Raw genomic sequence first — 24,741 nt, 5'->3', positions numbered from 1 at the left:
TGCAAGGTGTGTGTAGAGGCTGAGTGAATCACTGCTGAAAGAGACCAAGGCCTCAGCAATTCCCAGGGGGCCGAAATACAGACAGAGGGCAGAGGGAAAAGGAGGGACAAGGAAGCAAGACTGAGAGGCGAGGGGACAGAGAGGTGTCCTTGGCACAGACCCTATCCATCAGCCTGACAAGTGCTCCTGCCCTGGGAAGAGGCTCACTGCAGATGAAGGAATGACAGCAGAGCTGACAGCTGCACTCAGAAAGGGTCCGGATCCCAGGCCACTCTCCACAAAGAGGAATAAGCAGGCAGCAGAGACCACGGGGCCCCCATCTCCGTGACAATGGCGCATCCCCTTGCAGGGGCTCCTGCTCACAGGCGAGGAGAGAACTTCCTGGGAGAGAACCCAACAGGAAGCACAGCGACCAGGCTCCCTTTCCTGGGTCTTTAGCAGCCATGCCCTACATGGTCCTAGCTGGGGTGTACTGGGAGGATGGGACTCAGAGGTAAAAGGGCTAACTGTCATAGCCTGCATAGGGGAAGGGACACCAGAGGTGGACAGCGGTCAAAACAAAAAAATCATATTGAACTGGAATTGGTTAAGAGGTAGGAAAACCTCAAATGTTCTCTTTCCCTCGTTAATCATCACTGGCTACTACATTTCGTAAAATGATAACAATAACTAGATCAGATAATACTTCTAATAAAACAATAACCAGGGCATGAAGCATTGTCCTCAGCCACCAACCTCAGAAATTGGAAAATAAACCCCAGGATTTAGAGAACCGTAAGAGCTCTCACAAACTCATTTCCAAGAATCTGCAGCCTATCCTAGGATCTTGGGTGCAACCAAGAATAAACAAGTCCCCTCTTTCACAGAGCTCAGGCTCTCACGGGAAGAAAGGCAGACATCCAAGAGATCTGAAATGTGAGGTTAGGTGTTGACAAGAGCCCTATACGAAGCAGAGCAAAGAAAAGTAAAAAAAGGAAGGCCCAAGGTCCCCAGAGGAGGTGTCAGAAAGGGGTGTCCCAAGGACACCCTGATGTGAGCAGGATCTGAGGGCCGTGAGGAGGGAGCCATGCAGACCCCTTTGGAAGACGATTCCACACAGGGAAATGCCAAGGTCAGAGGTGTTGAAGGAATGGGGGTCATGCTGCTTGACCCAGTAGGAGACACACACACATTTCAAGGTTGAGGGGTGAAGAGACCTTCTCGGGACACAGGGCCCAATATTCCCACCCCAATATATAGGTCCCAATATTGACTGATGCTCTCTCCTTGTTCTAGCCTCACTTTTAGACTTCTGGAACCTGTGCACCACTACCCAAGTCACTGGTGATGCTGTGCTGTCCAGCGCTGCAGAGGGGAAGGAAGTTCTCCTACTCGCCCAGAATCTGCCCCAGCATCTTATTGGCCACAACTGCTACAAAGGGGAAAGGATGGGCCCAAATCATCGAATTATTAAATACGTAACATACACTCAAAAAATTATCCTGGAGCCTGCATACAGTGGTCAAGAGACAGTATGTTGCAATGCATCCCTGTAGATCTGGGATGTCACCCAGAACGACTCAGGATCCTACATACTACAAGTCATCAAGCTGTATCTTCCAAGTGAAGAGGTAACTGGACAATTCCATATACAATGACATCCAGGATGACACAGGATTGTACACCCTACAAGTCATAAAGCTAGATCTTAGGACTGAAGAAGCAACTGGGCATATTAGTGTATACTGTGAGTGATTCCCTGTAACCTCTGGGTGTCAGGGTCAGTTCTACTTCACATACCCAGGATCGTTAGGCCTGGACTGTGCCTGTGTCCTGCTCTACATAGGTCTCATTATGGGATGGGCATTTAGTGCAGGACACACCCAGGGGAAGCAAAGATCAAATGATCAGAATTTCTTTCCTGCATCCAGACTCTGCAGATACTCACTGATGAGAAAGGACAGTCTGACGAAGGTGAAAGTCTTGCTGTGGTGAAAGCATGCCACATGTCAGAAGAAGATCAGTCTCAGCCAAGCACCCCGTGCCCTCCCCAATGGACCTGACTCTGAAAAAGACCCAGGAGGACCGAGTCAGGGCCTGGCCTGAGGGGCCCCTGGGATCCTCACAAAGAGGTTCACTCCTGAAAGCTTCAACTCCAGGACCCTGTCCTGGGATCCTGACTCCAGTTGACCCTGGAAAGCCTGTGCCTGGGCAGGGTTGACTAAGAGCAAGTATTTACCAGCTGTCCTAGAGCTGTGGCTCCTGGAGCTGCTCACCAGCTGAGGTTCAGCCCCACAGAGCCTCCTGCAGGCAACAACAGAGCCTTGTCCTTCACCTGAGAATCAGAGTGGACAGGACAGGTGGGCAAGTTTCCTGGGCCACCAGCCAACTGCCCTTCGAAGTTTAGGAGACTCCATAAAACGTTCACTGTCCACGGGGACAGAAACCTAAGAGAGAAGATGTTTCTGGCAGCAACCTGAGCAACAGGAATCAGGCCCAGGGGTGCCCTGTCATGGAGGCAAATAATAAATAAACACTGTTTTTGTGAACACCTTCTCTGTGCCAAGCATTAGATCAGGTGACAGTACATAAAGTTCATTTGGAGACAAAATGGAAATCTACAAAGCATCTGCCATTTAGCTTAGTTTTGGAGAGGGGACTGAGGCACAGGGAGACACAGTCACTGAACCAGGGTCCCGCAATCAGGAGGGGCAGATCAGAGTCCCATGAGGTCTGTCTGCAGTCACAGCCCATCCTCTCCTCCATGAGAACTGTGTTCTTATTGGAACCCAATAAGGATAGTCCCTCTATGAGGTGAATAACTTTCTCTTGCTAGCAGGTATGCTGTGGTGACAGCATGCCACATGCCAGACTTCCCTGTCTGTCCTTTATTTAGAGAGCATAAGAAGGAAAAGTTACTCCCTGGTATTTCGAGGCTTACAGTGCCACCTACTGAAATGGTAATCCTCTGAATGGAAAACCTAGTCTGTCCTTTGCCAAAAGCCTCTTGCTTTCCAGTTCTTCTCCCTTTTACAACCCTCTGCTAGAGACCAAACCTTATGCCCCCTTCTGTGAGGGGGAGAACTCTATTTTCAACAGAAAAGAAAAAAATGAACTCCAAAACCAATTTTTAAATTCAATACACTCTCCATTAGCAGGGAAACCACCATTTACACTTATGTTCTTTTGAGACACCTATTGTGCCTACAACTAGAATGGCATCTAAATAGAAAGGGGATTTTATGTTTGGCAGTTAAGCAGAACCACCACCTAAGAATAAATTCTCTAGTCTGGTCCATAATATCAGAGTATATAGCTCAGCCCAGTACACTCCCTCCATTAAGGTGCCTTGCTCAAATGTAACTGTTACATAATCTTTTCTGAGAAACATCCTCAAGGATCCATGCAGGTCACACAGGTCTAAGAGGTCAAAGGGCAATCACCAGGCAGAGGACTAAGGTCACATGGGTAAGCATGACTATCCCCACTGATTAGGTCCTCTGGTACCATGTTTGAGGGTCATGCCTGCAACCATGGGGTGGCACACACTGTGCCAGGACCCAGGCAACAAGGAGGGAGAGCAGTTGGGGGAACGCCCCACTGTTTTCCCCTCCAGCTTTGGTCAAACCAAAAAGAAGGATACTGAGGGACACCTCTTCTCTCGTCTCTTTTCGGGGATGAGTAGCAAGCCATCTTCAGCCTGTACTCCTCTGGATTGCATTTTGTACTCTGTTGACCCCAAAATTCTATAAAATAAGTGACTCATTATCTTTTGCACAAGGGCATGACCTTCTTACCATTTTGAGAATGAACAGACCTGGCCAGCTGAATGGAGCCTTGACTTTAATCTTATCCAACAATTAGATCTTTTCTGTAGACAGGAGGTCAAATGGTCTGAGATCCCCTATGTACAGGCTTTCTTTGCCCTGTGAGATAACCCAGACCTTTGCAAGCATTGCACAATTGACTCAGCCCTCTTCTTTTTTTTCTGAGATGGAATCTTGCTCTGTCCCCAGGTTAGAGCACAGTGGTGCCATCTCGGCTCCCTGCAACCTCCACCACCCTGGCTCAAGCAATTCTCCTGCCTTAGCCTCCCAAGTAGCTGGGACTACAAGTGCACACCACTACACTCAGCTAATTTTTGTATTTTTAGTAAAGATGGGGTTTCGCCATATTGCAGGCTGGTCTCAAACTCCTGACCTCAGGTGATCTGCCTGCCTCAGCCTCCAAAGTGCTGAGATTACAGGCATGAGCCACCATGCTTGGCCTGACTCAGCCCTCTTAACAATTATATCAGGCAGGTCTTTGCAGAGCAGTTTCCCTATGTCAGAAGACCAAGGTTTTGAGGAGCTGTTGGAGGTGGCTTCTATTTGCCCCAGTCCTTCCAGTTTCCTTTGTTCAGGGTCCCCTCCAACTCTGCCATCAGTTCCACCATCTCCAAAACTCCTGACTGCCCCAACTTCAACTTTACCCCTATAAGAAATGTCACATGGAAGGGGCAACACTAGGGTACATATTCCCATCTCATTACAGGACCTTAGGCAAATAAAGGGAGACTCAGGCTGATTTTTTGATGATGCTGGTAGGTATATCGATGCCTTCCAAATTTAATATATAGTATATAGATGCCTTTCCAAAATTTAACACAAGTGTTTGATCTCACATGAAGGGCAGTTATGCTGCTTCTAAGCCAAACCCTCATTGTAGCTGAAAAGCAGGCAGCTCTGCAAGCAGCAGAAGAGTTCAGAGATGAACTATGTCTCCTGCAATAGACCAAAAAGGAAAGGGGGAGATGGGGAAGGTGAGGAAATAACAGAACAACCATTCTCAACAGGGAGAGAGCCTGTACCTCCTGACAGTTCTGAGTGGAATCCCTGTGGCCCCCACAGATAAACAGAAGGGAAAACACTTTGGAACATTCATTTTAGAAGGTTTGCAGAGAACTGGAACCAAACCTCTTATTACTCGAAACTGTCCTTGTTAAACCAGAAAGCAGATGAAAATCCCCCTGCCTTTGTGGACTCCTTTCTTTTCAGTATTTTACTCAGCCTAACATGCAATTTAGTAAAGACGCCATGCTACTCATTCTCTCTGGAATGTTCTGAGAACATTCTAGACTCTGCTGGAATGTTCTACCAGCAATGATACAGTCTGTTATCCACTCAAGGCAGTAGATATTATTTATACGAAGAGGCCTATTTAAAACAAGAAGTTCTTTATTCACACAAGATTTATACACGCTTCCTCTTAATTTACACACACCAGTCCCAATTCTTCCCTGTTAATTCAGACATGTTATTCCTTATTTCATACTTCTTTTGCCTTTATCTTAACACTTTATAAATTAGGATAGTACGGAAACATGAATAATGGCCTGGACCACAAGAGTGGATTTCTCTAGAAAGATGAATTCTTTTCCTTGGCGAGATGAACATTATGTTCAAAGCAGCTCTGAAGTGCATTTCTAGGCAGGGCTTCCATCAAACTGATCTGACTCTAGGACAAAATCTTGGGCTCTCAGGAGACAATAATTGTGACAGAAGCCACACCCACTCTGGATATTCCAGCTGTTGGGTGAACGTATTTTCACAGAATGTTGTGCATGAGTTACTCCTCCCCAATCTTTTCACTCCTGGAAGTTAAGTTTCCCCTTTAACCTCCTTTATCAGCAGCTGGCCTTTCAGGACTCCGGCTAGAAAATTCCTCCCATTTTGGATACCCAGGGCGGCACCTTTGTCTATTCCCATAATTATAAGAGCTCACCCTGAGTCATCACTCACTGAGTCATCACCAGACGCTATACTAAGAGCTTTCCAGGCAGCTAAAGTTCTCAATAAAATTCCTGAGTGTCAGCATCCTTATTTTCACAAATTAAAAAAAAACTGAGGCAGGTGAGTTAGGTACCCAGTATAACCCAACTCCATAATTAAACCTCATTCGCCACTTCATCCGGGAATATGACACCCTGAGATTTCTAAGGTCTTTCTGAATAAATCTATAATATGAATATATTCTGCATATATACTTAATATTAAGATATATTCTATATGAATATATATATTTTTATGTGAAATAAATACAAGGCTTGAATATCAGTTTTTCATTAAGCTGACTTTTCGTCGCAGAGCTCTTTTACAAACCGTTTCTCTTGGCACCCAGACATATCTAAGAAACAGCACCAAAGTATGTTAGCAGCAGCAGTCTGTCCAAGCCTGCAGCAACCTCAATTTTTGCCTCTTCAGAAGAAAGAATTTCGCTAAGAGTCATGAGGCAGAAGAGACTGAGGCAAGTTTTAGACCAGGAGTGAAGGTTCATTAAAAAGCTTCAGAGCAAGAGTTTAAAAAAAGTAGTACACTTAAAAGAGGAGCAAGCAGGTGACGACAGATCAAGTGCGTGGTTTGACTTTACTTACGCTATTGTATGCTGGCATAATTCTGGGGTCTGCATCTCCTCTCCCCCAGTTTTTCCCTTGGAGTGAGCTGTCAGCACGCACAGTGGCCCGCCAGCCCTTGAGAGCGGAGCAGGTGCCCTGTGTTTACTGGAATTGTACGCATGCTCACTTAAGGTTTCCTTCTCTCACCATTTAGCCTCTTAATTTACGTGCCTGAGCCCATTCTCCCAGCTTCTATGAATTTATCAGCAAACTGCTAATTACCTGCTTCAGATGTTTTCTATCTATTGAAAGACTGCCTTTATCTGGCACTGGCTGTGACCAATTCTTACTGTTGAGAGGCAGTTAACAACCACCTCACCATCACTTGATAGTCAGCTGACATTCCTAGTGTATGGGGTGGAAGGCTGTTTCCTGCCCTGCGCATGTCAGACGAGCTACCTATATAACATTTAGCTAGGATAGATTGCCGACATTACAGGATTTTGAATTTTTTCTACCAGAAATATCCTCCTAACTGAAACTAATAAACCTTAACAAAGATTACAACTCAGCCAAGGATGTGTGAGGCATCTTCAAAAAGATGAAAGAGTAGCTCAAAATCTCAAAATCATACAAGTATCAAAACCAAAGATTTAGTTAATTTTTCCCAGATTCAGATAAGGGAAGACCTGCCTGCATTAATAAAGAGTCTGTCTCTGTGATGTAAATTTCTCCACAAAAGGCAGCTGTGCAATGTCACTCTTGTTTGCTGACCCTCTGGCAGCCATTTGAACGTTTTTCAAAGAAATATGTTTTGGGTTAAAATATTTTTATTCTCTTCAACTGGCAGGTGTTTCTAGAGGTGGAATTTGATGTTCAGCAGTTGCAGGTGTTTTAGCCACTGTAGAGGCCTGATTCACCATCATTAGAGCTCTTGTTGGATGTGACCAAGTTGGAAGATGTTTGGGGCACTAGGCAGGCCAAAGAGTTGGTCAAATCCAGAGGAACAATGATGAAAACCAAAAACACAAACAGCCATTGCACAATTTACATACTTTTGAATACTTGAAGCATAAAGAGAGGTTAGAGTCAAGAAACAATAAACCTTCACCTGTAACTACCAAGTTCTAAAACAAAACCACAAACCAGCTCATCACCTGAGAGGGGACCAAGATGAAGTCTGCTCTCCACTGTCACAGGAGCAGAAACTCTCCTTCTTGTAGGAAGGGAGGAAAAACTCCATAAGTAGAGGAGTTCTGTAGTAAAACAAGACTCAGATCTCAAACAAACAAGCAGGGAGAGCAGGGATCTCAAGAGTTAGTAGAATGCAATCCTCAGAAAGTCACAGTCGGTCAGAGCTAAAGCTCTATTGCTGGCACTGAGCATGAACAGGAGAATCGCTGCATGTCAAAGGGGCTGAACTCCATTCAGAGATCCCTTCACGGCTGCCATATGGTTAACCAAAGTGAGTGACTGAGGCGAGTGTCTGCATCCGTTGAGGTTTTATTGAACCAGAGCTTTGATCCAAGTAGAAAAAATATGTTTAGGCAGATAGTGAAGGCAACAGGGTCTTTGGCAGAGCTTCCCTTCTAACAAAAAGCAGCCCCAGAAATTATTATTTTTTTTCTAACAAAGAGCAGCCTGAAAAATCCAGCTTCAAACATAAATAAGGAAGCTGGAAGCTCACACAGGGGAATGGCAGCAGCCGTGCCAACAGAAAAGGGCTCCCTGGGGGCCAGGCGTGTCCGACACAAAGGCTTTATTGTTGGGGACCGTCCGGGACAGGTAGGCACATGTGAGACCCCCACTTTATTTTCCATTTTTTCTTACCATGTGTACCGTGACAGAGAAATGGGCAATACGGCCCAGCTCAGGTAGGGAAGCCACCTGCATAATATAGGATCAGAATGGTTGCTACCAGAAATTTCTGCCCTGTGCAAATGACACAATTAGTGTGACCAGTCTTTCATGCCCTTTGCAAATCAGACACCACCCCCTCAGCTCGTCTATAAAACCCCGCACCTTCTCCATCCACCGTATTAGCATCCTGTAAGATGTCAATACCTATGATTACTGGGAATGGTAACTTTGAGCACTGGGCTAAAGTTCCTCCACCATAAAATGACCATTTTCCTCGGAATCATTCTCAACCAACCAGTGCCTGGGCCACACCGTGCACCAATCAGATCAGACCCTCGTGGGGGAAGGCACAGGCATCAGTAGGTTTTATGCCCTGCGGATGATTCTACCCAGTATCCAGGGTTGGAAACACACAGCGTAGACAGTGAAGATTAGAATCCTAGAAAATCAGTTAGGAAGCCATTCCTTAGCCTTCGCTTTCTAAATGAACATCCAGTTCTAAACACAAATATATGCATCTGGACATTGGCATGGACACATGGTAGGGAAATAGGAAGGTTAAAAATCTGCTGATTGGGAAAGTGATGAGTGAGTAGACTGATGTCCAATAAAAACAGAAGGCAGGGCCGGGTGCAGTGGCTCAAGCTTGTAATCCCAGCATTTTGGGAGACCAAGGCTTGTGGATCACTTGAGCCCAAAAGGTCAAGACCAGCCTGGGCAGCATAATGAAACCTCATCTGTACAAACACACACACAAATATACAAAATTAGCAGGGCATGATGGCACAAACTGTGGTCCCAGCTACTCAGGAGGCTGAAATGGGAGAATCACGGACGCCTAGAAATTCAAGGCCTCAATGAGGTCTGATCACACCACTGTACCTCAGCCTGGGTGGGGGAGCAAGACCCTGTCTCTGAAATTAAAAAATAAATAAAGATGACATTTTTTTATTTATTAATTTTTTGTTTGTTTGTTTTTGAGATGGAGGCTCACTCTGCCACCAGGCTGGAGTGCAGTGGCGTGATCTCGGCTCACTGTAACCTCTGCCTCCTGGGTTCAAGTGATTCTCCTGTCTCAGCCTCCCAAGTAGCTGGAGTTACAGGCATGTGCCACCATGCCCGGCTAATTTTTTTTACTTTTATTTTTCAGTAGAGATGGTGTTTTACCATGTTGGCCAGGATGGTCTCAATCTCCTGATCCACCTGCCTCAGCCTCCCAAAGTGCTGGGATTACAGGTGTGAGCTACCTTGCCCAACCAAGATAACATTTTTAAGGCAAAATTTAGTTTGAAAAATGCATCTCGTTTTATGTTGTTTACATGCTGTAATTGGAACAGAACATGGAGGTATTTCCGCCTGAATACCCAAAAGATTCTCTACTTTTTATATAGTTGCATTATATTCCACTGTGTAGATATAAATTAACCTGTTTAATTGGCATTGTGCTGGTGAATGTCTAGGTTGTTCTCAGTCTTTTGCTGTTAAATTATCAGTATCATGAATAACTATGATTAGGTATCATTTTTATGACTGTAAGTGTGATAAATTACTTCCATTAAATTTTGGGAGCCAAAGAGAAATATATTTTATATTTTGACATCCATTCAGAAAGTTTATTCCACAAGGTTTGTATAAATTTTTATGCTTCCCAGAAAAGTAGGGGAGGGTACTATCAACTCACTTGTTCCCAGATGTTGCATTATCAAACACGTGGATTTGGGAACGTCTGAGGCAACAGGATTGTATTTTAATATTTGGTGTCCCATGACATCAACCTCCATTTCTACTGTGTATAGGAGGGTGAATTTTGTTTGTATGTCTCAGAGCCATTAAATCAACCTAGGTGTCCATCAAGAGTGGGAGAGATAGGGCCGGGCACGGTGGCTCACGCCTGTAATCCCAGCACTTTGGGAGGCTGAGGCAGGTAGATCACAAGGTCAAGATATCGAGACCACCCTGGTCAACATGGTGAAACCCCGTCTCTGCTAAAAATACAAAAAATTAGCTGGGCATGGTGACGCACACCTGTAGTTCCAGCTACTAGGGAGGCTGAGGCAGGAGAATTGCTTGAACCCAGGAGGCGGAGGTTGCGGTGAGCTGAGATTGCACCATTGCACTCCAGCCTGGGTAACGAGCAAAACTCCGTCTCAAAAAAAAAAAAAAGAGTGGGAGAGATAACAGAATTCATACCTATATACCATGGAATACTAGGCAGCCATATAAAAAGAAAACATCATGTCATTTGCAACAGCATGGATGCAGATGGAGGCCATTATCCTAAGCACATTGACACAGGAAGAAAAAACCATCAGCCGTAACTTTAAAAGTGGGAGCTAAACACTGCATATTCAGGGGCATAAAAACGGCAACAGGAGAAGCTAGAAGCTACTGGGGAAGGGAGGAAAGAAAGGGAGAATGAATGAAAGACCAGCTCTTCAGTACTACGCACAATGCCTGGGTGAGAGGATTATTCATACTCCAAACCTCAGCATCACACAACATGCCCATGAAACACATCTGCACATGTACCCTCTTATCTAAAATAAAAGTTGAGAGAGAGAAAAAAAGAAGTTTTCTAAGCTTACAATCTCAGAGATTTGTGATCAATGCGGTGAAACTACCTATATTTAATCAATGTCAACTTGGACAGAATTCACATCTTGAGAATATTTTTTTTTTCTGATCCACGAATATGGTATAGTTCTCCATGTATTTAGACCTTCTTTAATGTCCCTTGATTGTTATAATTTTGTCTGAAAAGATTATATGCATTTGGTCTTTGGTGGGATTGGTTCCTAAATATTTTATATTATCTCACACTATTATATTCTTTTTAATTACACAATCTAGTTGTTTGTTGTTGCTGATGATAAATTAATATATTTTAGTATACTCAACTACCTAATCTCTCTTATTATTTTTAATTTTTTCCATTAGACTCTCTTTGATTCTTCTATATGAACAAGGTTATCCTCTGAAAATAATAACAGGTTTTTTTTTCTACTTTTCCAATCCATTTAACTGTGATTTATCTTGCATTTCTTATTTCTTTAGGCTAGGAACTCCAATATCAGGTTAAATAAAAGTCATGATCATTGAAAAAAATAAGCATTAGATTTTTTTTTTCTGAACTCCTTTCATATATGTACCCCCTTTTCTGCTATGCTTTGGTATTATTAATTTTATGTGTTCTTTTACAGTAGCACATTATGTTTATTTTAACTGCAAATAGATTCAGATATTATTTGCCTTACTTACACAGAATTTTTTGACCTGAAGACTTTTTTTCAAAGGTTCATGTGTATAACTCTTTCCTTCCTTTGCTACACAGTAAGAAAGTCCTTCCCTACCTGAAGAAGCTTTAGTGGCCTCAATTTGCTATTTCATTTTAATTCATTTGTAACATGTCTGGAAATATTTTTTTTTTCTTTTTTCTTTTTTTGAGATGGAGTCTCTCTCTTTTGCCCAGGCTGGAGTGCAGTGGTGCAATCTCAGCTCACTGCAACCTCTCCCTCCTGGTTTCAAGCAATTCTCCTGCTTCTGCCTCCTGAGTAGCTAGGATTACAGGCACCTGCCACCATACCTGGCTAATTTTTGTATTTTTAGTAGAGACAGGGTTTCACCATGTGGATCAGCCTGGTCTCGAACTCCTGACCTTGTGATCTGCCTGTCTCGGCCTTCCAGAGTGCTGGATTACAGGCGTGAGCCCCCGCTCCTGGCCTGTTCTGTTTTAGATGCTTACCAGTTATCCACCTAACACTCTGAATGTCCATGTTGTCCACAATAAATCATTTTAAAGACTTCATCCGTATTCTAGCAACCATGCCTCATCCCTACAAAAATATGCGTTTGAACCACACATTCAAAAGGCAACAACAATGGCACAGAATAGCCAAAAACCCTGCAGCACAGGTGTTCTCTTCAGATTCACGCGGAACGTTTGTGAAAACTGAGCTCAGTCATTTATCAGCAAACACTATTGAATAATCAAATACTGTGAGGCCACATTGATACAATCACAATGAGAAAGTATAAATGTTTTTACTACTCACAGGCACTGGGGAGCACACGGAACACCTGGAGATCGCAGGCACAGAGGTCAGGGAGCCCAGGCAGGGAGGAGAGAAGGGATTCGTAGGCCAACGGCATTACTGGGTTCAGGGTGTTCTCTGACAGGTTTCCAGCAGGAAGCTTTAATGGGTTTGTTAAAAGCAAGGAAACACAGCAGTCAGGAGAACACGCTGTGATCAGCTGATCACTTTAAATTTGAGGGGAAATGACAAAACTCTCAGTTTAAAGGAAGCAGCTGGAGAGGAGAGCCCAGCACACTGAACAGGAGAGATGCTTCTAAGATTATATCTCTGGCCACCAACCAGAGCCATTTTGACTGGGTACAGTATTGGAAACGATCATAGTGACCAAGCTCTGCTTCTGATATGAAGCATGAAACTTACACTTGAAAATACAGATGCTAAGGCAAGATAAAATTAGCACCCGTGCCGGGCGCGGTGGCTCAAGCCTGTAATCCCAGCACTTTGGGAGGCCGAGGCGGGTGGATCACGAGGTCGAGAGATCGAGACCATCCTGGTCAACATGGTGAAACCCCGTCTCTACTAAAAATACAAAAAACTAGCTGGGCGTGGTGGCGCGTGCCTGTAATCCCAGCTACTTAGGAGGCTGAGGCAGGAGAATTGCCTGAGCCCAGGAGGCGGAGGTTGCAGTGAGCCGAGACCGCGCCATTGCACTCCAGCCTGGGTAACAAGAGCGAAACTCCGTCTCAAAAAAAAAAAAAAAAAAAAAAAAAAAAATTAGCACCCGTGACACCCAGGGACACCAACAGGGTGCGGTGCTGTGCCCCATAGTCAGTCTTGGGTTCTGGTCCCCTGGGAGTCAGAAATAAAGATGACTTGTCCCTGTTCCACCCGTGCCCCACCCCTGACATTGATCTTCCCTCTCTGCACTTCCCTCTTCTGCTTACAAATCCTGCCCTGTTCTCAGCCCCAGACATCACTGCCCCTGGTGAATACACAATGCGGCCAAACACATAAATACAAACCCACGGAAGGTGACAAAAATCTGTGCATGGGACATCTGATTGTGAACGAGGGAGGACAGTGAACTTGCAGCCTCAGAGACTGGGATTCACGGGACTCACGGGACTGAAACATGATGGAGATGTGACATATGTGCATAACTTGCTGTGAAATGTGCGGATCCAGGTGGAATAAAACTCAGCCTGGGCAGGGCGCGGTGGCTCACACCTGTAATCCCAGCACTTTGGGAGGCGAGTGGATCACCTGAGGTCAGGAGTTTGAGACCGGCCTGACCAACATGGAGAAACCCCTTCTCTACTAAAAATACAAAATAAGCTGGGTGTGGTGGCATGCACCTATAATCCCAGCTACTCGGGAGGCTGAGGCAGGAGAATCGCTAGAACCCGGAAGGTGAAGGTTGCGGTGAATTGAGATCTTGCCATTATTGCACTCCAGTCTGGGCAACAAGATAGAAACTCCATCTCAAACAAAAAACACCTCACAGCCTAGCCTGGGGCCACTGCCGTGGAAACTTCCCTCCCTGACCACTAGATGGCGGCAGCGTTTCTCTAAGCCCGCGGCTTCCCCCAGCAGCTGCTGACCTCCCTCCGCAGGGCCCGCATCCCAGCGGGGTCCACCCTTACCAGGGTCACCACGGCCCACATCCTCCTGGTACTCCACGCTCACCACACGGACTGCCAGCTCCTTCCTGCAGCCCTGCGGCCGCCCGCCAGAGGCTGTTCCTCAAAAGGCAGGTCCTGCCCCCAAAACGCGGTTTCCTGGGCCTCAACCAAAAGGGCATCATTTTCCAGGACAGCGCCGGTGCACTCGGCGCCACACTGGGCACTGACCCTCGTGACCGCCTTCCATCCTCACCACCTCTTTCTGTGACTGCTCCCTAAATGCTCGCCACTGCTCCATCTGTCCTGCTCTCTGGAGCATCCCAGGCCCAGCCCAGTGCTATACAGCAGTAGCTGTCTGAGTGGCCATATGCCCCCAGGAATCAGCCAGGCACCGTTTGACCCGCACTTTGGACCCCGGAAGGCTCAGAGTATGTGTAAAGATCATGCACAGGCATCATTTGGGATGTGGTCGCCTGCGTTTTGCTGTCCCTTGTAAAGTCAGGAGGAAAGACACCGCTGTCCTTTGTGCACAAGGGGAGGTGGGATGAGGGGTGTGAGCTCCCTTTGCTCCCAGAACATGGCCCACCTTCATCTGCTCTCTCAGGTGTGACCAAAATGCCTCCAGACAGGCTCTCCAGCCACTGACTGCTTCTCTTCTAGACAGAGAGGCCTGACCACATCCAAATTCTCAGTAGGACCCAGGGGGTGCCAGCACAGGGAAGACTGAGCCCATCCTGGCTGCAAAGGAAGTCAGGATGAATCTCTCCAACTCAGCGTCAGCTCTGTCCCAGCCTCCCACTTTGGGGTTTCAAAAAACTGTGTCCTATGGGGATTCTGGGCAGCTCCCCACTCCCTGTTCCACCAGCCGTAAATAAAATAGGGTGACCCCTGGACAGTCAGTGCGGCAGAGGACAGAGGACTCTCAAGATGGTCATGGAGAAAATAGGCCTCAGCCCAAGCTCAGCCAGCAGAACCCAGGGAGCAAGAGAAAGGCTAAGATCTGTTCCTGACTCTTCTCTGAAAGCCGCCTATTGCCAGGGATGCCGGGATCCACTTACCGGGGACTGTGATCGTCTTGAATACGGAACTTCTCTTGCAAGTGGCTAGGTTCTGAGCAAAACAATCATAGAGCCCGCTCTCCTTTGCAGTGATTTAGGGGATACAGATCTCTTGTGTTTGTGGATAGATCCTCCCATAAATCGTCCAAAAATACTGTGCAGGTGGGTTAGAGGTCATGTGGAGCTGTAACATATGTGTGACCTCGGGCGGAATCTGCAGATCCATGTGGGATAAAACACAGCCTGGCCTGGGGTCCTTCCTGCTCACACTTCCCTCCCTGTCCACCAGAGGGCGGCAAAGAAAACCTAGGGGGGCAAAGTAGGACCGAAGCTGAAAAGGCTCCAGCAGCTGCCCATTCCAGGTGAGGACCCCAAGGTGGGCCAGGCAGGCAGCAATCAGCAAAAACTAGGAGAGGCACCAGGGGCTAATTTCCGGTCCTGTGTCTGTTCACGACTCAACACTGCTGCTCAGTTCATACTGTGCAGGTGCCCACACAGAGCAGGTGGCCTCACAGTCTCTGAGCCCTCAAGATCGTCATGCATCTGTCATGTGACACACACACCTGCTGTGGGCTTTCAAGGACTCGGGGGGCTGAGAGGTGTGAGATGCCAACTCTGATTGAAAGATGCCCGTGGAGGAATCACAGGTGCCACACAGGACAATCTCCACTCTGTTTTCTGCATCGCAGAGCTGCCCAAGCCCTCCATCACAGTAACAACTCCAACCCCGTGGAGGACGAGGATGCTGTGGCCTTAACCTGTGAACCTGAGACTCAGGAATCCACCTACGTGTGGTGGGTAAACAATCAGAGACTCCCATCCAGCCGCAGCCTGTAGCTGTCCAATGACAAAAGGACCCTCACTCTACTCAATGTCACAAGAAACGACACAGGACCCTATGAGTGTGAAATACAGAACCCAGCAAGTGCCAGCGCAGTGACCCAGTCACCCTGAATGTCACCTGTGAGTATCTTCTGTTCTTCTCTGACCCAGGCTGCCAGACCAAATCCACAAGGCCAGAGGCCAGGCCTCTCAGTCCCTCTCAGGTCCAAGAACAAGATCCTCACCCCTAGACACCCAGGCTGGCCATGACTTCCTGCCCCAGGCCAACCTGGGCAGTCCCAGCCTTGACCAAGAACAGGCGGAAAGAGGGTGCTCCTGTCCTGTGAGGCTCAGGGTCCACATCTTCTGATGAGAGAAACGGGTAATGTCTCTGAGGCTTGGCCTCAGTTAACACAGCAGGTTTTGGCTGGGACTTCAAGATTGTGACTTGGCTCAGAGGGACACTATGCCCCTTCCACAGACCAGGAGCTTCCCCTTCCCTCTGATGATATAACCTGTGGCTTTATTCCTCCCATAAATCGTCCAAAAATCTATGCAGGTGGGTTAGAGGTCGTGTGGCAGGAGAGACTGAGGTTGGTCCCTGGACGATAGTAGGAGTCTGAGGGGGAAATAGTGGGGGTGTCCGGGCCATCTGCAGCAAAGAGAATAAAGTGTGGTCTCCTGGCCCCAGTGATTGCTGCTTTACGCCCACCCCTTAAAGCTCCCTGCTGGAAACCTGTCAGATAACACTCTGGACCCAATAAAGCCATTGGCCTACAGGTCCTTCCTGTCTTCCCTGCTGGGCTCCCTGACCTGTGTCTCCAGGTGCGCCGCACGCTCCCCAGTGTTTGTAAATAGAAAAAAAAAAAAAAAAAAAAAAACACTTACAATTTCACATGATGGTTGTACACTGACGCCTCCCATCTCTTCTGGGTCCAAACATGGAGGTTGTCACACGTGGCAGGAACAGAGGTCAGTAATTTGAGGATCTAATCCAAGAAGGGGCAACAGGTTTTGGGGGTGAACAGGTGTGAGAGGTGGACGGGTGGATTTTGAGGACATACAAAACACCTTCCTTCCCCATAAGGGAACGTTTAGGCCCCTGAGGTTCAGAGAGGGCCCAGGGCAGGGGCATCAGGATGCTGTCAGCTCACGGGGCCGAGAGTGAGACTCCAGCATTGCCTGGTTACTAGGTCTATTTTGGGATGGATTCTGCAGGGGGATATTTTATCCTTCAGGGGGCATTTGGCAAAGTCTGGGATATATTGGTTGTTGGTTGTCAGAGCTGGGGAGGGAGTCCTGCTGTCACCGAGTGGGTAGAGCCCCCAGATGGTGCTGAGCACCCCACAGCTCACAGAGCCCAACCAGCATGGCCACCCCAATGTCAATGCTGAGGAGCCAGAGCCCTGCCGTGCTTCCCACAGCTCCCTGAAGCATCCCCTCACCTGCTCCTCCCATCTCTCCTGACCACTCCCCCTCCTCCCCCTCCTCTTTTCCCCTCAGGCCCCTCCACCTGAACTCACTCTCAGTCCAAAGCCAGCCCTGATCTCTCCAACTCTCCTGGCCCCTTTTTGCTCCTTAGCAGAAGGCGCCCCCTAGAGGGCGCCCTCACCCTTTCTAGAGCTCGTGCCCTCCCTCTCTATCCTGAGACAAATGTGGCTACTTTTACTGCCACAACCCCAGCCCTCCACACTCTTTAGATTTGCCCAGGGGGGACCTCCTGGACAGGCATCAGAGACCCCAGGGAGGAGCCTCACTCTGGAGATTTTGGTGGCGTGGACTGGAGACCTGGAGCCACCCCAGGGCCCCAGTCTTCTGGGTCCAAACATGGGTCCAGAGGTCCCTGCTGTGTGTGGCCACTAAGGACATGACCATGCACCAGGGTCCCTAAGGGTCCTGTCACTCAATCTGTGCCCGAGGGACATGGCTGGGCTGTTGTGGAACCTTCCAGATGGGGCCTTTCCCAGTGGGGATGAGTCCTCCTGGGGATTTCAAAGAGGGTCCTCAGCTGGAAGAATCAGGAGGGATGTGGCAGCCACGGGGCTGCAGGTTTCCCTCAGGGCCTGAAAAGAGGGATCTCTTTTCATCATGTCTCCACCGTGATGGAATAATGTGGAATTTCATGCAACGCCATTTCACTTCTGTTCTGCTCATTGTAATTTTTTTCTAGCGAATCTGTTGCTGTAGCAAGGGCAATTGTTCTTTTCTGGGTGTTAAACTCACCTTGCATTTCTGGAGAACAAACTCAACTGTGTAAATCCTGCTCTTTTCGGTCATAGTTCGTTTAGGGTCTTTTTCTCTGTGCTCCAAAGCAGGGACTGCAATTTTACTACCGCATTGTGTCCTGGTCTGGTTTTTTTGTTTGTTGGTTGTGTTTCTTTGTTTTTGAGATGGAGTCTAGCTCTGTCTCCCAGGCTGGAGTGCAGTGACTTGATCTCAGCTCACTGCAACATCTGCCTCCTGGGTTCAAGCAATTTTCCTGCCTCAGCCTCCCAAGTAGCTGGGGTTACAGGTGCCTGCCACCACGCCCAGCTAATTTTTGTATTTTTAGTAGAGACGGGGTTTCACCACGTTGGCCAGGCTGGTCTCGATCTCTTGACCTCATGATCTGCCTGCTTTGGCCTCCCAAAGTGCTGGGATTACAGGCGTGAGCCACCGCGCCCGCCCCCAGGACCCACTTTTATCTCTAGGCAGAAGGAACCTCACTGTGGGTCACAGAGCAGAGGGCCTCAGGGTCCTGAGATCTGAGCGATAGGCAGGTGCAGCCCCCACCCACTCCAGACATAGCCCTGGAGGCCTGGCCTCCCAGGAACAGAGAACACAACGTCCCCAGATCCCCTGTCCCCATTGCCCTCCCTGCTGGGGCAGCCTCCCCTGTCTGGGCTCCTGTGCCCTCCTCAGCCCAGGTCCCGTCGGTACCCAGGCTTCTCTCTTGGGTGCCCCCAACACACGCCGTGGGCCCTCCCAGCAATAACAATACGGTCAGGGAACCAGAAATGTTGCAGGACGAACGGCTGACAGAACCCCTCAGACGCCGGAGTGAGGGAGGAAAAGACTAATCAGCGGTGGCGTACGGGTAGACTCACGTCCAAAAGCCAAGCTCCCGGAAAAGCAGTTTCTTTTCCTTTTTAAAGACCTACAACTCCGAAGAGGAGCAGAAGAAACGGAGTTACTGTCCATTGGCTGGACATTTGGCCTTATGAGCTCCTCCTGCCTTCACGTGGACTCCCAGAGCTGACGGGGTAGATATGGTTGGATTCCTGGGTGCTCTTCAGGGAAGGCTGGGGGACTGAGGGAGCGCTCCGCCCAGGAGGGCCCTGTGTGCTTGTTCAAGTCACCGGCCTGGGTGGGGACACTGGGGTGCTCCTCTCCTAGGTGCCCTGTCCTGCCCCTTCTCTAAATGAACCCCCACTGGCTGCCTCTATGGGGCACCACCCTCCTCTGGACTGTGCTCAGGGCAGGGACGCTGAGGAGGCTCCGTGTTCCATGGGGACAGGTGAAGAGGGAGGGCTGGCACTCAGCAGGACTGCCATGTGGTGGGAGGAGCTGTGATCTGGGGAGTAGAGGTGGGGCAGGACCACCAGGGAACATCCCTATAGGCCTGGGCATGGTGCTCTAGGGAAGGTGCCCTCTGGAGTTATGCATCTCCGTGCCCACTGTGCTCAGCTGCCCCTCACACAGTCAGGGAGAGTGAAGGGGCAGCTTCCTTCTAATGGGGGTTCAGGGGTGCACAGTTCCTAGAGCCTGTGGGGAGAGGGAGATGCCAGAGGGAGAGAGCCCCTGGGCCTTGGGAAGTTTGAGGGAATGACTGAGGCCCAGTGCTACATGGACATCTCATGAACCCTTTCTGCAGGGGCGTCAGGGTATCTGAGATCCCCCTGTGGTGTTTGGGGTGAAGGTCACTCCCTTCATCCTGGGAACTGGAGGGTTGTGGTCCAGGAGGAGGGGTCTGGCAGGGACTGCTCAGGCTTGGAGAGTGGGGGTGTTCAGGGACTTGGGGTTCATCCATAGCCTGATTCAGCCTGGGCTTGTGTCCCCATGAGCAGGCATCTTCTGAGGGGTGCTGGTGATACCCCATGGGTGAGAGATCTTGTCCTGGCCAGTACTCATCTCTTGTGGGGTCTTAGCCCAGGGTGTCCCTCTCCCTATAGAATGCAGGGTCACCCTTACTGTGGAGATGCCGCAGCTGACACCAACACAAGGTGGGGTGGGTGTCGACGATCTCAAGGCAACCAGAGTAATGACATCAACTCACAGCGCTGAGCATTTATTTTTTATTTTTTGAGACGGAGTTTCGCTCTTGTTACCCAGGCTGGAGTGCAATGGCACGAACTCGGCTCACCGCAACCTCCGCCTCCTGGGCTCAGGCAATTCTCCTGCCTCAGCCTCCTAAGTAGCTGGGATTACAGGCACGTGCCACCATGCCCAGCTAATTTTTTGCACCTTTAGTAGAGACGGGGTTTCACCATGTTGACCAGGATGGTCTCGATCTCTCAACCTCGTGATCCACCCGCCTCGGCCTCCCAAAGGGCTGGGATTACAGGCTTGAGCCACCGCGCCCGGCCAACGCTGAGCATTTATTGAAACGTTCTCCAAGGACCTTCCACCTCCATCCCATTGCTCTTCACAAGGGCTCTACAAAGGAAGTAGGTGATTTACCAAGATTTTACAGGAAAAGCATCGATTTAGAGCTGACTACCTTGTGGGGGGACTGAGGTGGCTGGTGTTTCAGTCAGTGTGAGGGGCTCACTTCTGCAGGAGCTGGCCGTGTGGGAGACCTCTCACTGACCCTCCCCAGAGTCCTCCCTCCTAATGGGGTCTATGCTGAGCATGCAGCGGTCCCAGGACAGCCTCACGTTCTCTGTGACCTGCAGACTGCGGTCACTGAAGGTCCACTGAATAGAGGTTCCCGTGTCACTTGTGAGGCAGGTCGGGACCACACAGTCCTTCTGTTCCGTGACTCTGTTGCTTGCTGCTGGCTTGGATGGAAGGCTGAAACACTGGCCCTGTGGACAAACAGAGGAGGTGACCAACTGGGAGTGGCCTGGGCCCTGGGGTCACGCTTTGTCCTCAGAGATCCCAGCCAGCTCTCAGGTCCCACAGTGAACTGTGCAAGGTGACCACTGCAGGGATGGCCCCGACCCCCTGCAGGAGGCGGAGCACCCGTTCAGGTGGGGGTCTGTGAAGAGCGAGCAGCACCTCCCCTCTGACCCCAGGTCACCCAAGGCTGCCCCTGCCTGCCCCCTGGCTGCCTCTGCATTATCTGCCTTGGGACCCTCTCCTGGCTGTGTGTCTGGCATCCTCACACCAGAGAGATGGCTTCTCCCAATGGCTTCTGGGTGACCCTTCCCTAGCACTTTCTGTGACTCCATCAACAGCGCCTTCTCCTGCTGTGCACTCGGGTGTGCTGGGGAAGGCAGGCTGGCCAGCTGTGTTCATCCCTGGGCTGGGGAAGATTTACATGAAACCAGGCAATCGTTTCCTATTGCTGGAGAAATTGTTAGTGAACAAGGACGCCCCAACTCAGTCTTGATGATCTTAGAGCCTTAAGAATTTCCAATCTCAAGGATTTCTGAATCTAACAGAATTTCACTTCTGCACATTGAGTATCATAATGAAGGAAATCTCTATGGAGATACGCACTCATGGTTTTGCAAAAGCCTGGCACTTGTAGGAACAGAAGGAAATGGCCTCAACAGAATAACGGCCATACACGGAAAGCTTCCAATTACTATCACACTCAGGAGAACACGAAAACTCTTCCTCTAAAATCAAAACAGGCCAGGGGTGGTGGCTCATGCCTGTAATCCCAGAACTTTGGGAGGCCAAGGTGGGTGGATTACTTGAAGTCAGGAGTTCCAGACAAGCCTGGTCAACATGGCGAAGCCCCGTTTCTACTAAAAATACAAAAATTAGCCAGGCATGGTAGCAAGTGCCTGTAATCCCAGCTGCTCAGGAGGCTGAGGCAGAAGAATCGCTTGAACCTGGGAGGTGGAGGTTGCAGCGAGCTGAGATCGCGCCATTGCGCTCCGTTTCTGACCTGGCAACAGGGCCAGACTCTATCTCAAAATAAAATAAAATACGACAAGGACGCTGTGTTTTTGCTGTTGTTGTTTTCTTCTTTTAAAGGCTAGTCAAGTGAAGCGGCAGGAGCGGAAGGAGAACAAATAAATCTGTAACTGGTTGCGATCAGTTAGCATAAACCCCATTGCACTTGACCAGCCAAGGATGCTGCTGTTACCACTTCTTTGAAGTCTGTACTGGACGTCCCGGCCACAGCAATCCACCGGAAAAATAAATAAAGGCATCCAAATGGATCAGGAAGAAGAAAAATTATCTCTGCAGATGACATGATCCTACACGTAGAAAAACATGCGATCCTACGCCCGGAAAACAACTCTATTAGAACGAATAGAGAAAATTTGCCAAGGACATAAAATCCACAGGCAATCATCAGCTGTGTTCTCTCCACCCACTATGAACAATGTACATGAAATTATGAAAACCACTCATTTACAACATCAAAAAGAATAAAATGCTTAATAATAAACTTAAGGAGGCAGAAAACTTGCACTAAAAATCACAAAACAAAGGTAAAACAATGTACAGAATAAAGACATACATGCGGAAATGGCCTGTGTTCACAGATAGGAAGACGATATTTCTCAGTGATCCGCAGATTCATAAAATTCCTATAAAAGTACCCGTGACACTCTGCTGAAATAGAAAACCTACCATAAAATTCATGAGGAATTTCAAATAGCCAAAAACATCTTGAAAAAGATTTCTTTTTTCTTCCAAAAGAAATCTGGAAGTTGGAGGCCCAGCTCAGTGGCTCGTGCCTGTAATCCCAGCACTTTGGGAGGCTGAGGCAGGCGGATCACCAGGTCAGCGGTTCGAGATCAGCCTGACCAACATAGGGAAACCCTGTCTCTAACAATACAAGATTAGCTGAGCATGGTGGTGCAGGCCTGTAATCCCATCACTTTGGGAGACTGAGGCAGGAGAATTGCTTGAACCCGGGAGGTGGAGGTTGCAGTGAGCCAAGATCACGCCATTGCACTCTAGCCTGGGTGACGAAGTGAGACTCTGTCTCAAAAAAAAAAAAAAAAAAAGAAAGGAAGAAAAAAAAGAGATCTGGAAGTTTCAAATCTCACACTTCTGAAGTGCAAAATTTCTACAGAGCCACAGTGATCAGAAGACTGTGGTCTGTCCGTGGAGACCAATGGAATAGAATAGAGACTGCAGAAGTGGCCAGAAACACTTTCTCCTTTCTGTTCCTGCCCCTGGGGACACTGACTGCCCCTAGGGTCTTTCTTAATGTCCCCATTCAGTTTAATGATCCGGGGAGCTGGTCCATCTGTCCTTTCCAGGCTGAGACTCAGCGAAAGGCAGAGGCGCCCTCCTTGCCCAGTTGAGGCTCTGGAAGCTGGGCCCTGGCTGGCGACCAGCTCAATGAGCCACAGCCCTTGGACAGCTGGTAGATCATTCCTCCCAGTCAGCTTTGGCCAGGAGGCCACAAGCCAGCCCTGGCACATGTTCCTTAGAGCCACCTGGAGTCAGGAGCCCTGGGGCTGAATTTTGGTGAGGATCCCAGGGGGCCCCTCAGGCCAGGCCCTGACCCAGTTCTCCAGGGTCTTTCTCAAGGTCAGGCTCATGGGGAGGGCACGGGGAGAGGGGGAGCTTGGTGGAGACTGACTTCCCCCTGATGTGTGCCCCACCTCCCCCATCAGACTGTCCTTCCTCTGCCGTGAGTATCTGCAGGGTCTGGATGCAGGAAAGGGATTCTGATCTGTGGAAGTTTGTCTCCCCTGTGTGTGTCCTGCACCAAATGCCCAAACCCCAACATAGCACGTAATGCAGAGGAGGACACACGCACAGCCCAGGCCTGACTGTCCCCGTGTGTGAAGCAGAACTGACCCCCAGCACCTAGAAGTCTGGAAGGAATCACTCACGCTACATGCGTAACGTGCCAGTTACTCTGTCAACAAGCAAATCCCATTTCATGACCTGCAGGTTGTACAGTCCTGTGTCATTCCGGGTGACGTTCTGGAGCAGCAGGCTTCCATTGCTGTACAAAATCTCTCGGCTGCTGTATAAAGGCCCTCTCATATATAGTCTATCAGGCGTCTATATGCTATAATGAAGAGGCTAGGGTCCATCATGGCTCCTCTGTGCCACATGACGCCAGCAAATGACTTTGGCAAGTTGTGGACAATCATGAGAACATTCTTCCCCTCTGTGGCTCTGGGTGGCACAAATTCCATAGTGAGAACTTCAAGGTCCTGGGCAGTGGTGGGCAGGTTCCAGAAGCTTCCAAGTGAGGCTAGGAGAGGAAGAGAGTATCAGTCAACACTGGGACCCATGTATTGGGGTGGAAAGATGGGGCCCTGGGTCCTGAGCTTGGGCTTTTCACCCCTCAGCCTTGGAGAGTAAGAGTGTGTGTGAGTGTGTGTCCTACTGTGTCAAGGTCAGCAGTGACCCCTACTCCCATCCCTTCAGTGCCTCTGACCTTGGCATTTCCTTGTGGAATCCTCTTCCCCAGGAGTCCACATGGCTCTCCCTACTACCCTCAGATTCTGCTCACACCAGGCTGTTCTTAAAAGATGCCTCCCCTGGGATAGCATTAGGAGAAATGTAGATGACGCGGCGATGGACGCAGCAAACCACCCCATGGCACGTGCGTACCTATGTAACAAACCCGCACGATCTGCACGTGTGCCCCAGAACTTAAAGTGTAATAAATATATTTAAAGAAAAAAATCCGTCCCCTGACACCGCCTCTAGAGACCCTGGGTCTTCCCGTTCTGACCTTTCCCTGCTCTGTTCCCTCCAGGGCTCTTGTCAACACCTGACCTCACATTCTAGATCTCTTTGCATGTCTGCCTGCCTCCCCATGAGAGTGGGAGCTCCGTGACAGCAGGGACTTGTGTGATCTTGGTTGCACCCCAGTGCCTGGGATCGTCTGCAGACTCCTGTGGATGAGCTCATGA

At 48.8% G+C, this 24,741-nt stretch overlaps 1 long non-coding RNA gene and 1 pseudogene across 3 annotated transcripts; one reads left to right on the top strand and one right to left on the bottom strand.

Moving 5' to 3' along the window:
- Window positions 1–331: 331 nt before the first annotated feature.
- Window positions 332–15,999, top strand: LOC104650348 (cell adhesion molecule CEACAM8-like; annotated as a pseudogene).
- A 4,015-nt stretch (window positions 16,000–20,014) lies between these two features.
- LOC120362737 (uncharacterized) lies at window positions 20,015–23,792 on the bottom strand. Of its 3 annotated transcripts, none has more exons than XR_005578544.2 (2): window positions 23,704–23,792; window positions 20,015–20,754 (listed from the first exon to the last, which is right to left on the bottom strand). It is a non-coding gene; the product is annotated as an uncharacterized LOC120362737 (long non-coding RNA). The 3 variants fall into 3 exon arrangements; XR_012513675.1 differs by having other exon boundaries at window positions 23,669–23,751; XR_012513674.1 differs by having other exon boundaries at window positions 22,371–23,704.
- Window positions 23,793–24,741: the final 949 nt, after the last annotated feature.

This window comes from Saimiri boliviensis, chromosome 14 (genome assembly GCF_048565385.1).
Source record: "Saimiri boliviensis isolate mSaiBol1 chromosome 14, mSaiBol1.pri, whole genome shotgun sequence".
In the NCBI taxonomy this organism is placed as follows: Eukaryota; Metazoa; Chordata; class Mammalia; order Primates; family Cebidae; genus Saimiri; species Saimiri boliviensis.
This window is presented reverse-complemented; position numbering and strand designations above follow the sequence as displayed.